We start from the raw sequence: 17936 nt of genomic DNA on the forward strand, positions 1-17936 counted from the left end.
ACCAGTTGGCTCCTTATGGCATCACACAAGCACCTGCACCAGGACAGGTAGAAAAAGAAAGAGCTTCAGGGAACTCAGTGACTAGAGTCAGGGCTGCACCTTTTCTGCCAGCAAGGCATACTTCTTGTACCACTTGTGCATACAGGAGAGTTTCTTTCCCTCCCCCGGCACGCACTTCAGCCTCCACACTAAACCCGGCCTACCGGCACAGAAATCACTCTCGCATGTACCTGCTGAGCCCCGTGTGAACATACAGATTGCATGCTGAGCTATGTGCCAAATCAAGAATGCTTCTTCCCCATAGTTAAAGAGCACTGCAGAAGAAAATTAATGAAAAACAAAGACACAATGCCAAGTAATTAGATACTTAGCTGCCAAAGGAAAGATTTCATCTTTCCTTGCAGATATTATCTTGAATACCAAAAGCTTCCTATTTCAGCTTAACTAAACAATTAAATCTAATTTTAGTCTCAGAATACAGTCCTGATTTATTTTTTAAGAACTACTTTCGTGTGAACTTCTTGCGTGGTCCAGTTCACATCCATGTGAACGCACACATTACCAAGGCTAAACTCAAGATCTGCTGACCTACTGAAACAGGATCTCTTGTTGAGAACAGTGACACACAAACAGATGTGCATTGTTTTTCTGTATATGTGTACACAGAAAAAAGTTAAACTATGTTGAAGTTCTCGTTCAAAAAAAAAAAACAAAACAAAAAAAACACAGCCTGCAATGCAGTAAATAGTAGATGAACTGTGTTATATGAAGCCAGAAAGCTTTAGGAGCCAGAATTACTTCAAATGCTACTGAAAACACAGACGTGACTTCCAGATTAAACCAATACTTAGAGAAAAACAAAAAAAAAAAACAAACAACACACACACACACACAAACCATAAATCTAATTAAGTCTTAGTACCTGAATTAAGTTCTTCACTCTTCACAAAACTTGCAAACTGAACTTAAGATTTTAAGAACCTAAAAGGATTTACATCTGAGGTACCTGGGATGACAGCCAAAAATTCCTGGATTGGGAATTTTGGTTTAACAAAAATCTACGTACAAAATGGACTTTGGCTAACAGTGACACGTTGCTTATAGTTATCACTCAATACAAAGCTTTCATAAATGTTTCTGTATATTAATTAGATCCCATTGGACTAAAGGGCAAGGTGGGGAGCATTACAACACATTCTACACCCAAAATATCCTCCCACACCACCAAAAAAAACCTTAAAGACCTTTTTGTATTTCTTCTGCAGTTGTTGCCACAGGATTGTGAAACAGCATAATACTAGGAAAAAAATTAAGAAATCGTATCAAGCATACGTACATACTTGTACCATCATTATTTTTCAGGTTTTATACTGTGCTTCACACATTTGAGATTTACTGTCAGTAATGGACAATACAAACATACCTTATTCATATTTATTTACATCTTCATTTAGCCAAAGACTGCTTTGCTCTTTTGCCCCAACAGTTCCCTTCGAGCAGCAAGGAAGCAGAAAGGACATTAGAGGAGATGACAACATCCAGCAGCAAACAGGTTTGTTTTTGCACAAAATGCAACTAACCAACCCAAGCACACACCAACTAAAATGGCAAATCCCATTAAGAACGAACTTCAATTAAATTTTAGCAATAATAAACTTTTAGTTACTTATTTAATGTTATAAAAATAAGCAGAAACACCTGTGGGGACAGTGGCAAGGGCCTGCGTTCACCAGCATGCCTGAACCTGCCTCCAGACGCAGCACAGCAGGCTGGCAATGGGCACTGAGCACTGAGTCACGCTCAGGAGCACCACGACAACCCCATATCCAGCAGCACGGTTCTACTGCTCCCGTCCACCTGGGGAGGCTCCAAACACAGCCTTGGCCACAACGGTTATTACATCGCATCACTACCGGAATTACCAGCCAGCAACTGGGACCAGCACTTCAGCATGAAGAAGAAGTTGCTTGTTTCTGCTTGGAGTTGTAGCTAATACATCTGGAAGTTTCTAGTTTGGATTAGGACTGTACAAAAGTGAGGAATTAATAATGTTCTACATGATTTCAATCTAAAAAAAAAAAAGCTTATTTCATTATTTACTGCATGGGGGAAAAAAAAAAACAAAAAAACACAACAAAACACAACTATAAGCAAAACACCAGACCTTAAGCCCTGTCAGCAGTTCCAAGCACAAAAGGGCAAGATACAACGAGACCATGACAGTGACTGCATTGGTTGGTTCTTTGCTTCAGATCACGTGTTCCAGCTACCACAAAGAACACTTTTCTGAAGTTAAGCGTGAATTTCAAAACATTCTCTTTTTCATAAAGTACTATACTTGCCCATTAAAAAAAGAAGACATTTTAAAGTGAAGGAGGCAAAAAACCCACAGTAATCCTGGCCTTTTATTTCTAGGCCTATTGAGACCCACAGGGCTGAGCTTTAGAAAAAATAATATAACCTGTACTACTTTTCAACACATCCTCTGGGGAATCAAAGTGAAAGTTAAAAGAACTATATTCAAATCAGGTATGGAGGCATGTAGCCTTGAAGATATGCATACCTTAGAAAAAAATGAAAACACTGAGAAGTATTCAGGCAGTTGAAAAGATAGAAAGTACAGAAAACGCTATCTCTTCAGTACTGTCTTGCAAACGATGTTCAAAGTAGGCTTGTTATGATCAGCAAAGCAATTCAGAGCAGTGTGAACGTGTCACATCCCAGAAGCAACTAAGTAATGTCACCTGTGGGTAGTGACTGGCTGAACCACTAACCATGATGAAGAGGTGCTGGACTTAAACATCTTTATATTCCCCTAAATATACCTATCTTTATATACCACTTAGAGATAAAATGCAGTAATTGAATTACAACAGTACAATGCCACAAGGAACAAGAAATTCCTCCCAAGCAACTTAAATATTTTTATGTACTGAAATATGAACCTTGATCTCTACGTATCACTGATCCTTCCAGCTGGGTGCAAGCACCTACTAGTTTACCACAAGTCTGATTGATGATACTCACATGACAGACGTAACTAATGCTCCCGAAGTTTAATTCAAAAGACCACTTTTAGCAAAATCAGCAAGAAGTTGCTTACTGCCTCTTGATATGAAGTAACTGCTTGTATTCTTCAATGATTTTCCACTTTTAGAAGTTCACTTGAAATGAACATGAATGTGATTCAGACACAAAGCATCATTAGAACTACCTTGCAAGAATATCAGAGAAATCCTATCCACTGAATCTTTATCAATATCACTGAACAGAATAATTAGGTATGAACATGCCTATTTACAGGGAAAAAATGAGAGTAACTCATTTTAGCCCATCTAGAATAACTGCATGTTACATTGACATAATATTGCATTTTATTTTGAGGAGTGCAAACGTTTTTCAGATTTATTCTAAGGAAATAGAAACGTTTGCTTTTTGTTGTTTTTGTTTTAAAAGAAAAGGAAGTCCTGTTTGGTGTAATAAACATGTTGTGAACATATTCAGTAGTTTAAGACAGAAAGAGGAACCTCCAAATTACTTGCAAAGTATCTCAAAGAATGGATCAGACATTTTAAATAAAAAAATATATAGCAAGCTTTAATTGTATTGAAGTTCTGGACAAGATTCAGTTACCTTGCCAGGCAGCAACTTAACTTTCAGCTAAATCCAGCTTCAGAGACTGGGACTGAACCTGCCTTGGAAGACCGCTTCCCACTCCCTGTGGGCCTGCCTGTCCTGTAGTGCAGCAGTACACATGAAAGGTGCCCTCAGTCATGCGCTCAGGCAGCGTCTTTTCTTCCTCTAAAGAAAGAGTAGCAGTGGAGCAAAAGTAAGAACCTTTATGCAGTGCATTTCAAAGCCTTTTTATTCAAGTAGCCTGTCTGTCAACAGGGTTGGTATTTTTGTGAGGAATGGAAGCCTGTGTGGTTTCCACAATTCACATGGTTCTATTCTATGTTTTGAGACATCCCCGTAAAGATCCTTGTTTCATCCAGAGAGGGAACTCCTCCTCTTGCTCGAGCTGTGACCCAGCTACAACACAAGATGCTGTTTTACATTAGCAAGTCTACTAAGACAGGGAAATCTTGGCTCAAACCCCAACCATATGGAAGATTTGTCTCTGGATTTTAGCACCGCTGCTTTCTCACATCAGGTACCATCTCAGTGGGATATACCCTACTGTCTCCTCATTCCAGAGATGTTTTCCCTTTTCTCCAGGCCCAATTATTTCACAGAGAGCCATTTACTCTGAATTAGGATCTCAGAGCTTCCTGTACACAATAGTGCTTTTAAATCCAGCACAGAGTTTACATTCACTACATTTCCTCTAAGAACATACTTCCTCTGAGAGTACATTAAAAGTTAGTAGTAAGGCAATCTGAAATACCATGCTCTGCACCTACCTGCTTTGATATAACAAGAAGCATCATCCATCATCTCTCAAAATTTGTCATTTTCATTTCACCTTCAAGAACAGCATCATTTTGATGCTCAGCTTCCTTATTAACTACCACAGTCTTAACAGGAAAGGTAGAAGTCTGGTGATGACACTACTTGGGGTTTTTCCAAACACTAACCCCAGCATCACAGTGTTGAAGCACACTAAAAATCTTGGACCACATACTGATTGGCCTTCCTACATGGATGTACTCTGTTCACTGATCTCTACAGTCTCCGGCTGCAACTGACACATCATCCTGCCAGTCAGCCACTGCATCAGGAACAACTTCATCTTGCGGTATTTCTGTTGCTCATAGCCATTACCAACATCATTCCTCATTACCTCAGTGTCTCTGCATAATCCTCCTCCTTTCTGCACATGGCCCTATGAGATGCTTGGTGACAGGACAACATGGAACTCAATTACTTCCACTGAAAACCTCCTCCTGTGGCCAGAAAAGCCATTACCAGTATTGCCATATATTCAAAACATTTTTCTCTACATCCTTCTTAATACACCACCATTCATTCAGTTCTAAAAAGCATCCTCCCCGTGCATCCTTTTCTCCTCACGCAACAACATACTTGACCTGTGCAGCCTCTGCTCTTTGATACAAGAAAAGTTTGAAGTACCACTTGCTAGCATAATCTTATGCCTTCAGGGCAAATGGATCTACCTATTTACAATACAAAAGCTGGAACACAGAAAAAAAACAGTAAAGAACTCAAAAGGTAATCTAGTCCAGTCCACTTCATGAGACACAGCAGGTATTTTATAAAAAAAAAAAATCCTTTCCTGAACAAGGGAAAACAACAAAAATTAAAAAAAAAAAATCAAATCAAACTGACATTGAAGCTACAGTTTACAATGAATTTCTACAATAATAGTCACAAGCCACGATGAGTCTTAGATGCAACCGGAATAGTTCCAATCTTGATTCAAAACATACAATTTGGTATATGTAAAAAAACAAAAAGCTGTCTCACTGGCACTGTGGTTCCACGTTTCCTCATTGGCGCTCACCTCAGCTCCTATTGCCCTCTTCATGAAGCTCCTCCATTTTGTCACCAACGAAGCCAGGGAAACCTCTTCTGCAGGAGCTCTCTCCGCTGCAGCTGGTTCCCCCACCAGTTTGGTGACCAACCAAGGGAATGTCAGAGGGGGAAGAACAGCAAGAAGTAGCCAAAAGGCTGCTCACTCCCCACAGCCAAACATGACGTATGGTTTGACTAACAGTCAGTTGGCCTGGCCTTCACAAATAAACATTCCCAGTCCCATGCACTCATTCCTACGGCAGAGCTGCCCCCCTTACACTGCAGCAAACACTCGTGAAGCCCCAGAACAACCCCATTATCAGGGACCGACAGGACCTTGTTTGTTTTTACCTGATCCTCTGGTGCGGCTGCAAGCAGCTCTGCCTTTAAAGGGTAGCACTGCCTTGTCCCCATTCAGTCATCTGTCACTGAATTTAAACATCTTAACGAGAGTAGTTACAAAAACCCTCTTACAATGCAGTAGTTTTTCTATAGAGCTCGTAAGAAATTAGAAGTAGGAAAAAGATTCCCTGCAAGTTGTCCTCACACAAAGGGCAGTCCTAGCAGAAACAGGCGATGTATGTAGTGCCAGCTACCACAAGGACTTCACTTGCGAGCTGTCACAATACCCAGTGAGCTGACCCACAGCTTCTCTTTCGGCCTGTACTACTTTTGTTCTGTGCTTGTACAGTTTGCTCCTCGCCTCAGCTAGGCCTTTGTTAGCAGCCCCTCAGACAGCAGCCACTGCGAGTGAAGATGTTCACACTGAGGGGTACAGGGGTTGCTTTTTGAAGGCCTGGAAGATTTTAAGTTTGTTGTCACAGAATACACACACCTCAGTATTAGTCATGTGGAGAAAGAGAAAAAAAGACAAGCCTGTATGTTCTCCTCCAACCGGCAAGCTGCTGACGGGGAGAAGCTAGCTGTATAGGCAAGGCTCCCCGCCCGTCAGCTCTTGACAGATACATCTGGACAATCCAACACCACCGCTGAAGTCAAACTAACAAGGAGCTGTACCATCCCCTCACTCCTCTGCTCCAGCCAAGTGGTTTCCCCACTTCCCTCACCCAGAGATGAGGTGATCACCCCACAGCTCGTTTCAGATGGCTGATCCGCCACACAACGGCTGGAGGGGGCGGCAGGCAACGGAGGAAAAAGGGAGTTGGGCCGGTTGGGCCGACAGTCAGCTGCCACTGGAAGGGGAACACGTAGCTGTGGATGTGGAGAGCAGACGTGCTATTGCCCTGCCTCACAGCTTCGCAGAACTAGATCCTCGCAGTCACCAATTTAATTCCCTCTCACCTCGGGCTCAGCCTCAACTAGTCTCTCTAGCCTGGCCCCACCACACAGATGAATCCTCCCTCCTTGGGCAATTCTGAAGCTCAGGCTCTGCTGCTAGTATATCCCCTACCCCTTCACAGCCCACCTCAGATTCTTTCAGTTCTAGGCTACACATTGAAGCAGGCAGCAATACAAAACTGAACTGGAGGTCAGTGTACACAGTATTTATATAATTGGCTCATTTGAGAGCTTGTCAACTGGTTATGGACCATCACTGCCCTGAGGGAGTCTGATATGATTCTGTGATATTCCAGGTCAAACACACAAGATACCCCCCCCCCCCCAGTATTTTTTTTTAATTACTTTTAATTTTGAAGTATAAAAACACCGCTTGTGGTGATCTTATGTATGTTTTCCAGATCAGTTATTGCTGTACATAAGATTTTAAATACTTATTTAGAAGATTTCTCCTTTCGTTGGGGTTTTCTGTGAGAGGAAAGTTTTAAAAGCCATGCTGGCTTCAACAGCTAGCATTTATATCATAACGTCTGATGCCAAGAAATCTTCCTATGCAGCACACTTCAAAGATTTCAGCTGTTTGTAGACAGACATTTTAAGAGCATGCACAGTAACAAAAGACAGTATTGCAGTGCCTCTCCTCACAAGCAATTTCATAGTCTTCCACAAACTACCAAATTCCTCAGAATTTACACCAAACCTTTTAGTGCCTACACTTAGATTCCATGACAGCCACCATAGCCAGAACTAAATGCCCACAGAATTTGATGTGTTTTTCCCCAAAAATACAGAAACCTATTTCAAATGGAACAGTAAATACTTTCTCTACGATAAAAGCAATCAATTAAAGGAAAGGCTTAGTCAGAAAACCAGTCTAGTAGTTAGCCTGCAATTAAGCCGGATCTTTGTTTACATTTTCCCCTTGGCAAGAAGAGGAAGTTATGTCTTCCAGATTTCCTATGAGCTCTCTGCATTTCTAAAGCAGTCATTTTTTGTCCTGTAACGTGAACATGCAGGTTTTACAGAAGAGTCAAAGGAGCTATACATGTGTTGATGTTAGTTCCTAAAAATGGATCCACCAATCATTTACACATTTAATAAGTTTAGCAATATCCACACACACCTCATATATACAGACATCAAGATAGCAGTTTTGAGACCTTGCTGGGTGTTTTCTGTTTAACTATTTGCTAAAGCAAATCTGCCCTTTGAGCAGACTGCTGATAAGCCTTAACTCTTCTCTCTCCTTTCACAAGGCTTTAAAAATTTTTCAGCTGATCAAGAACATCTGAAAACATTTTCATAAGAAATCAAAGAAATGTTTTAGAATGAAAGCAAAATTTTTAAATTGTATTAAATATTGTACTTTTAGATTGTATCTCCTAGAGTAGAGGAGGCTTTTCATTAAAACAACCTGTTAATCTCATTTTATACCCAAGTTTGCTTATCTACCCCTATCCACAGCTTTCCTTCACATTCGAAGTGAAAAATACAGGAAGAGGAGCCTTTGCCAGTGCATGCTACATTTACCAAACCTCCTTCCATTCTTCCAATATTTGAGGATTTCATCAGTATATGAAAAAAAGTCAATATTGCCAGAAAAAAAGCACTCTCACTTCCCTCTGTACCCAGATGACCACTCATCAACTGTCTACTTCCCCCTTGCACACTAACGGAATTATTTTATATATTCTCAAGGAAACTCAAGGGCCTGGAGAAACATACAACAAGGCAAAGCTAACTGTATTTTCCGTAAAATGGAAAAGCCCCAAGTGGCATGGGAAGATCCTTTAGGAAGTTTCATTTAGGACTGTATTTCTTAGCATCGCTATTCTCAGAAGTCTTGTAGTTTAAGCCCGAAAAATGACTTAAAATAGTAAGAGTCCAGGTTACAGCAAAGAACTTGTTTAAATTCAATTACTTAAAGAAACAGGTGCAGAAACACATGAGTCACTTTACTAAGAGTCACCAAGTCTTCAATTTTATGTCTAGAACTACAAAGCACTAATGCAGAGGGGATAATCTTATATTGTATGACAGCTTTACAATGCTAAAAACGTATTTTGGTATTTCAAGTCCAAATGCATGTTTCCAGCAGTGTTTAATAGAGGACTAAAACCTACAGAGATTTTAATGATCAAGTAAGAAACAGTAGGTACTTTCTGATCCAAATCATGTTTCTTTTTAAAAAAAAGAGTGAGAATTGTTCCCTTAAGTTTTATTTAGAAAAAACAGTTGGCCAAGTTTGGAATTAGATAATCTGAGGCAGTAAACACATTCTTAACCAATACGTAGATAAATTAAATCCCCAAGCCATTTATGAAAATAAATTACAAAGAGAGAGAGATACCTAGTATACTGGGGGCAGACTTACAAAGACATTGACCAGCAGCTCCTCATCCTCTTATATCCTATACATTCCTTTGTAGACACTACGGTGCTTACCTATATCCAGTTCACCATTAACGAGTGTAGCCTCACAGGATGTGAGGAGTACTGACATGGCTTAGAGATTCTTCCTTCTTCAGCATCAAGGCCATCACTACGCTGAATAACAAAAACTTCCTGTCTTGAGTGTGCATTTTGTCAACTTAGCAATTTTCTGCCATGCTAGTGTCTGAAGTACAATAAACAACCCATCTCAAAAACATCCTACAAGTACCTCATTACAAGCTGACAGAAGTAGCTTCGACTTAAAATGCAAGCATAAGCAATTTGGTTGTATTTCTCTCAGTCACATTCATTACTAGAATGACTTTAAAGAAATCGATGAGCCTATTAGCTTGATGATCACCTCCGCCCACATTCTAGAGGTTTTACAGTTATTGCATTTCTCTTCTTCAGAAAACTGAAGCTGAGATGCCCATTACAGGATAGACTGAGGTGTAAGGCATCAACCTTTAATGTATTCCCATACTTGATTAGGTGGTTGTTTTTTTTAATACAAGAATAGAAAATTTCACTATGTATATGTCTATACCTCCCTCTTCTCTAAGGGAGATGCTATGGTCATTCAGTTAAAATGAATGAACAGCTTTAGAAGTAGTTAGCCTTCCATGTATATTAAGAAAGCAAACCTCTGAGTAGATGCAATGAATCCCCTAAATGCCTCCAGTTGTATGAAGGACTTCAGCACAGCCCACCACTAAACACCACAGAATCTACACAGATGAGCACTACGATCACAGCAGCAGAAAGTCAAGGATCATGAAATGCACAGCAACCCCAGTTCCTCCTTTCCAGCAATCAAGGGACAACTTTTTTCTCTTCTTCACATCAAGAGCCATCATGAGAACAAAATAATGTAGGAGAGTCAAGGAAGTATAAAGAAAAAGGCAGCACAAGCCCAGAAAATATCATCTCATTAGTTTCTGATTAGATTTGTTATTTTAAAGGGCTTTTTCTTCAGCTCTCAAGTAGCATTTCCAATTTTGGGGTCAAGAAAAAGGTATGAAAAGGAACTTCAGTCATTTATACCAATTATTTATAAAGCAATTAGAATAAGCCACCCATCACTGAAGTGTTTTACATACTTCAGTGCAGCACTGATGCTTTGGGTAGCAGATGATAAGCAAAGCAGCATTCCATTTTCATACTAATGCAAAGTGGTCTACCCAGTCACTCAAAAAAACTTTTATTTGCATATAAATGAGCATAACTTCATTAGGATATGCTTTCATATAAGACATTAGGATTCTTGCTTCCTGTATTCCAAACTTTGACTCGAGACTCAGCACTGGACAGAGAGAAAGCTGTCTTCTTTGATCCAAACTAAATTCTAAAGATAGATGTTAGAAACGCAACAAGCACCACCAAAAAGACAACACCGGTGCACATCAACATTTTGCAGCTCCACTGATCACAGAGCGTCTGCAAGTACAGTGTCACAAAATAAAATGCATAACTAAGAGATAAGCAACAGTTACTTATTAAATTGCTGGTTCAAGCAAATCCTTTGAGTCTACCCATTGTTACTATCAGTAGAAGTGTAAATTGGCTTTAGAATTATCCTGTAACAGTTTTAACAGATCTTGGACAGGGCTTCCAAACCAAAGAGATCTCATGTGCCATTAACTAGCTTGATCTAGCTCTTCCCAGTGGAAAACACTGAACATTTCAAGTGATGCAGAGTGGCAGGAAGAGGATGTCTTAAAAGCCCCAAGTTAGTACACTGAAATAATCCCATATCAAAGAGGTCAGCAGAAATAGAAAGGTTCTTTAAGAAGATAGGGAGTGGCACTAATAGCAGCACTAGGAAAAGATTCTTGAAGGGAGATTTAAAAAGAATAATTATGTTCTACCCTTTATATTGCAGTGAACTGGCAACAGGCTATGATAGGTAAGAAAAGTAAAGAATAATAAAAAAAAATAATAATCAGTCTTTCAAATACAGGAACAACTTCACTGGAACAGCAAAGTTCCGGTGTCACAAAGAACACACGGTGAGAATTCAGACAAGATTTGAGCACAAAGATCACACAGGACTTACGAAACAATCATACAGAAGAGCCAGTGTTAGAATGTCATGTTTGAAAAATAAAGCAAGACCTGCAGACTTAGAAACTGATTGAGGAAGGTGTTACCCTCAAACGTTACCCACTCCACCTCCCCCTCACACATGCCTTCCTGAGAATTGTTTCTGAATCAGTTTTGACCGCTGTTAAAAGATTTTGGGGTTTTTAACGCTCTGGTAAAACATGGTAATTCCCATTTTCCATTTACAGAAATAACTTAAACCCACAGACAAACCTCAGAAAATCCCCAACAAGCTGAAGTCGCCGGAAGCCCCACGAGTTCTTTAAGTTGTTAAAGTCCACAACCAGTCGTTTGATACAGCTTCATGCAACACTTGCACTCAATGGAGTAATCAAACCAGATTTAAATTTAACTAAGTATATAGTTACATGTGTACCTCAACACACTGTAGGCAACACAGTCCCACCCCTGGATCCCTTTCACCTACCTGGCCTTGCCTCTATTCCGTGCCGGCAAGCAAGCTTTCCATAGTAATGCGATGACCCAGATCTCAGACCTTATCTGAAGCCTTTTTGTGTTTCAGCGGTTTATTTTTCAGACAGATCACTTTCTTGCAATGGTTAGAATGAAGCAATATAAACAACTTTACCAACACAGCTGAGGAGACTCCGTGGGAAGCAGGAAAAAGCAGCTGTGGACAACAAGCTTTTGAGCTAATTCTGCCAATAAACACCTGTCCAGAACCTCACAAACATCCTGATAGAGCACAAAGGTGTTCCACCCTAGTCCCTAGGGCAGGTAAATGAGAGAATTCAGATCCCCTTAGCTCCAGTAAACTCTTTGCATCAACACTACAAACAAAAACAACAACAACAAAAAAAAGACAGCAAATAACATGATGAAAACAAGGTGCTCAAGCTGTACGGAATTTCAGGCAGCAAGGCACAAAAAAAAGCATGGTATGCACCACCACTGCTACTCAACTCCTTCCCACCATTTCTTGCCCATTTTGATTCTCCCCAACACAAAGTTCTGCCATTCTCTACATAAAGCACACAAAGATTTCAGGTCTCCTCCTAGCAGCCATTCATTATGCTGAAGGCATCATTACAACTGGCATCCTGCTTGGGAGATGTGCAGGACAGACTGGATAGGCACAAAAAGCAAGACCAGCATCAAACTTTGCATCTACAGTCCCTTCATATAATAGCTCAGGCATAGAGGTAAGCCAACAAAGGAAACAATATTCTAAAAATCCATAGTAAATTCTACCCAAAGATTTAAAGATACACTGACAAGCCTCATTCTTGAAAGAAGCTAGGTAATGAAACTGAGATACGGCAATTATATGACTCACGGGAAGCTCATCTAACACCCAGATCTCAGCTAGGATTCCCACTCTCCACCACACACACTAAAAAAGTTTGTATACCTGGTTTTCCAGACCTGTTATTTCAGAAGGTGGTACAAGCCATTGATCTTGTAACAGATACTAAAATTCATGCAAATGCGTTCAGAAATACAAAAAAACCCTGAAACTAGAAACTTTCAGTTGAGATTTGCCACAAGAGGAGTCAGATTCTTAGTAACAGTATTAAGAGCACTTTTATTTCTTATTAAGCAGAATTTCTCATTTTATCTTTATACAGCCTTCATTAGATTAATGTGAACTACATGGAGTCCATGCAGAGTGTCTATAGGATGTTTTGATGCATCTAACTTTTTGACTCTGGAGGGCAGCCAGAACCCCCTCAGCCATCACTGTGTGGCCAAGGCATCAGAAGACGGTCCCCTTTCCTGGCACACAGTCCAGTACATCGAGACCAGACCAATGTGGCAGGAGGACTAGGGCTGGTGTTACATGTCCTCCTACAGTCACATGTAGGACCACAAGCTACCACAGCACCAAAGCAGCCTGCAAAGCAGGACAGAGGAAGATGTTGTCCAAGCCTCTAGGTTAATTACCATCAGTGACAGGTGTAAACCTGACATCGCGTATGCAGCAACTTGAAAAACCTCTTTCAAAACAAAGACTCAATATTTTGTTAGTCTACTCATCAAGCTCTGACAGCCCCACTGAATTACATTCCAACAGCTGGCTGCAAAGACAGCATTTTATACTGTATTTTAAGAATGAGCAACATGCCTTCACAATACAAAGTCTTGAACTTGTCTGAGAAGCTCAAAAAAAAAACAGAAGAAAAATCACAATGACAAGTCCATGCAAGTCTTCCAGGAGCGCTTATAAAAATAATTCTGTTCTTTCATGTATGACTCTCTGCAAATCAGTCAATGCCAGCTATAAGCATTACAACACTACTGTATCTATGACTCAGCAAGGAAATCTGGAAATACGAAGAAAGCTCATGTTATTAGGAGACAAGGATTTTAAGAAGCCAGCAATTATGATAATGCCACAAAACAATGATCCAAGATGACTCGTGTTGGTGCTCCTTCTATGTTTAAACATACAAAATTAGATTAGAGAGTCAAACCCATTTATATACTGGCTAAAGTTTGAAAGCAAGTAAAACAATGCTTCAAAACATGAAGGATTTGGTACCTCCAACACCCCTCCCCCCCCCACCCCCCGCAATTCCGATGAACAGGAACAAACACTGACTGTACATTGTGTGAAATATTTACCTCTATTTCTCAGACTACCTGTATGTGGTTCAGCTATACAAGTCTCACTAATCTGAATAAAGACAGACAGCAACTGGCAGCTTAACGTCAGGACTGAACACACAAGCCTTGTTCATTAAGACCATCACCAGACATTTACATATAAGCACGAGCTGGTGCCGATGTTCATACAACATTATTTGGTGCAGCACAGTAGCAAGTTCTTAAATGGATTAGCTACACTGTTGTCCATCAACTGAGAGGAGTAAGAATTAAATTACTCCATGAATGGGGAGAACAGCACAAGCCATAGCTTCACCACACATTATCTTCACTCAATAATTTTACCGAACACACACTCTGACCTTGCCTTGTAAATCACGCAGTCCACAGAGTCTGTGCACTGCTAAATAAAAGACACTTGTTCCACATACTCAAAAATAAATCCCTACAGAATTAATTTCGATATGTTGGCACTGGACTCTTAGTCAACAAGGGGTGGAGGGGAGAACGGAGAAGATTTATATTGCTTTCTTAATCACAAGGTTGAAATAGAAAGTAATATAGAGGCGCTGGATCTGAAAAGGAATTCCCTTCCCCGCACAAAGCACACTAACGCAGAGACAGTGGTCCAAGGGTTACGTTTGAAACATGAGGAGAATCTCAGAAGAATAATCCTCTTCCCTAATATCTTTCAGACAAAAACACTAAAGCTTTAAGTCATCAGGCTTCGCAGTGCCTCAGAAAAGTTATGAGCACTACGAGTTTGATATCCAAGTTTCTATTTTTATTTTCTCCCTTCTAAATGAAAGCAGAGCACGCGATATGTGGTAAAACCTGAGGTGACCGCATCTCGCGGCGTATCTGCCAAGCACTCCAGCTTCGCGTGTTACCTTACTCTGGTCTGGAGCAAAACCCCAAGCGATGCTGTGTCCCCCGGGCTAAGTTCTCACACAGACAAAGCGGGCGCTCGTCTCACGCTCACCGAGCATTTTATCGCCTTACTGTCGCGTTTCATGCTGGCGGCTCACTCGCGTGCCATCCTCTCCCCACGGCCTCAGCGGAGGCGGCAGGGGCGAGCGAGCGGAGCCGCGACAGCGCCCCGGGGGCAGCGGGAACCTTCCAGAGGCTCCCCACGGGCACCCCCCGAGGACACCCGGGAGCCCCTCGGGGACAGGCGCCGGGCCGGGGGCGAGCCCGCACCCCGCACCCCGAGCTGCGGCCGGCTCCGGGGGCCAGCAGCGGGCACGGGCTCGCTGCGAGGTGCCCGGGGCGAAGCCGGCGGGGGCCGGGAGGTTCCGGCCGGAGCCTGCGGGCCGGGGCCGGCCGCGAGCAGCCCCGCCCCGGAGGCCCCGCGGGGCGCCCCCCGCCCCGGGGCACCGCCAGCGCCCGGTCCCCGCAGCCCCACCGCGGGGGCGGCAGCAGCGGCGGCGTCGCCCCCTCCCGTTTCCCACCGCGTATCGCGCTCGGCCTGCCCCCTCCGCTCCCGGCCCGGCTCCCCGCGGCGCCTCACCTCCGGCAGCCGCCCGCCGCCGCCGCCAGGCCCGCCGCCGCCATGCCGCCCGCTCAGCGTCGCCCGCTCCCTCCCGGCCCCGCTCCGGCCGCCGCCATTTTGCGCCGGAGCCCCAGCCTGGGCCGGGCAGGGGCAGCGGGCACGGCGCATGCGCGGCGGCGATGCGGAGCCCGGGCCACGTGGTGCGCGGGGAGGGGGCGGGCAGCGCCTGAGGGGCGCCCGGCATGGCGGCGGGCGGCGGGGCCGGGCGGCGGGGAGGCGGTCGGTGTCCTCCCCATCACGGCCGGGGCTGGGGAGGGCCGTGGTGCTTCGTGGCACTCGTTGCCGACGGGGAGATCGCATTTAAGGGGTAGAGGCCCACGGAAGCCCCCCAGAAGGCGTTTTTCTGGGATTTGTTGCAGGTTCCAGTCAGCCCAGGTTGGGGGGGCTCGTCCTCCTGTCAGCAAAATGGAGGGTGGGCAGCGCGGCCCGGCACTGCTCGGGGTCCCCCCCCGGCAGCTCGTCCCCTCCTGAGCCTCAAATGTTGCTTGTTTCGTGCGACAGGGCTCGTTCACTCGTTGTACCAGGTGCACAAGTGTCTGCCATGGGGGTGGTCTGTCAGCACACGCTCTTTGTCCTCGAGACTTCCTTAAGCTGCTTATAGCAAGAATAAGCTTAGCTCCTTGTTTTTCCAACCCCCTTTGAGCTTGTTACAGGCAGGCAACAATCAGATTCCAGCTTTATTTTTCAAAATAAAATGTACAATCTTCACCTGGAAATAAACCCGCAGCACCTTCCCCCTTCCATTTACCTCTACGTTTGTTAATTAATATTTCACACATCAGGGTGAAAGTAGGTGTCAGTAGTAAAAAGGTTTGTAGCTTTTTCCATTACTGCTGGTACCATTCCTGCTATATTTTCTTTGAAGAAAGGTGTGTCTAGAAAAAAATGTATTGAGGATTAAAAAAATAATCAGCCACTATACCTGTAAAATCACTGTTTTCTAAATCAGAGAAAGTGACCAAAATGTCTCTAAGATTTATGAGAACAATAAACTATTTAAGTAATCAAAATTACTTGTGCTCTCTAAAAGCACCAAGCACCATACATCTATATATGAGAAGGTCTGAGAGAACAGCTTCATGCACAGGCAAAAAATCTGATTAATTATCATGGCAGAAAATATTCAGTGGGCTGAAAGCCACATCCGTGATCATTCTTGGTTGATAAGGGCGAGCTCTGACCAATTATGTGCCCTCCTGGCTCTGCTGACACTCCACTTCTGGAGGGAAACCTTCCTCCCGCTTGGCATCACCCTGTCCTCCAACCATCTCTGTAATTAGCTTTCCCAAATGCTGCAGACCTCCCTAACTACCACTTGGCATAACATTCCAGACTGCTGAGCAACTTACCAAGAAGCTAAGAAAAAAACTTCTGATACATTTGGCCATGCTGCAGACTGTTCTTTAACTGGTTTCAGCCTAAAAACTGGTGGAGAAACAGTTGGGCCGATGAACCATATCTTATTCTCCTTGGTTGCTTAACCATCTCAGTTACTTATATGGTCTCCAATATTGTAGTATCTGAGAGAGTCAAAGCTTTTGACTTCCATATCCTCACAGTACCAGAGGGAGATAAGGGAGTTTTTATAATCTCAGTTTGATAATGTTCACACTCTCAAGGTTATGCTTGTATCTGTTCAAAGGAGACTGTATTCTGTAAATATTATGTCTGTGTGAGCTGCTGTCGTTTTCCAGAGAGCTAATCTAACTGAGTAGCAGGCATAGCTCAGTCTCTTCAACTGTTGTCTGATAGAGCCTTCTCATCTTCTATTTCTGACTCTTCTCGAGCCTGCCCTAAACCACTTTCCCGTTCCCTGCCACTATATACCACATTCATTGAATTTCACGTAAATTAGTGTTTAGCTTAGTTCAATTTTGCACTGCTTTTCTATAGAAATGTGGCACGTGATCATATTGCTTGTCTGTGCACATATGGTTTTAGGTCTATTAGCCCTGCACTGAAATTTTCTGTACTCATTGATCTGTTTCTCATTTCTCCTTATAAATGCTGCAAGTATTGAAAAGACTTCATTTGTTTTAGCCATCAAAGTCAAACAACCAAGACACAGACACCTACAGAAAACTAAACTGCAAATAGCTTGAGTGCTCATGGAATTGCTAACTTAAATATATCTGTTAGGAGAAATGGTCGCAGCCAAGGTACTTAAATATCAGCCATGTGTGATAACACATGCTTCTGTATATCATCCACAAGTTATTATATCATTGTTACAATTTTCAGTGCTTCACTGAGATCAGCATAGAAGTAAGAATTAGTTGAAGTTAAGTAAGATGCAGGTCACAGAGCTTTAGGACTGAGGGGAAGTAGCATGTCAGCTTGGTTTCCAGGTGACGTGAACTAGTTAGGGATTTGTTGCCCAAGTTCTGCAGACAGATAAAAAATCCATTCTTCCCCTAGCAAGTCTGGCTTGTAATCTTACAAGCAGTAAAAATGTGAAGAAATGAAGGAAAAGAAGTCTTGCAGGCTGAATGTTTGCTTTGTTAGC

At 42.6% G+C, this 17936-nt stretch overlaps 1 protein-coding gene across 2 annotated transcripts in view; it reads right to left on the reverse strand.

Moving 5' to 3' along the window:
• Positions 1-15504, reverse strand: part of BTBD7 (BTB domain containing 7) — a 55794-nt gene extending 40290 nt beyond the window's left edge. For both annotated transcript variants that reach the window (XM_084288553.1, XM_084288552.1), the window contains exon 1: positions 15389-15504. The gene's annotated coding sequence lies outside the window, so the exon portion shown is untranslated. The remainder of the gene's footprint in view (positions 1-15388) is intronic.
• Between the last annotated feature and the right edge of the window lie 2432 nt (positions 15505-17936).

This window comes from Netta rufina (assembly GCF_964035555.1).
Source record: "Netta rufina genome assembly, chromosome: 5".
In the NCBI taxonomy this organism is placed as follows: Eukaryota; Metazoa; Chordata; class Aves; order Anseriformes; family Anatidae; genus Netta; species Netta rufina.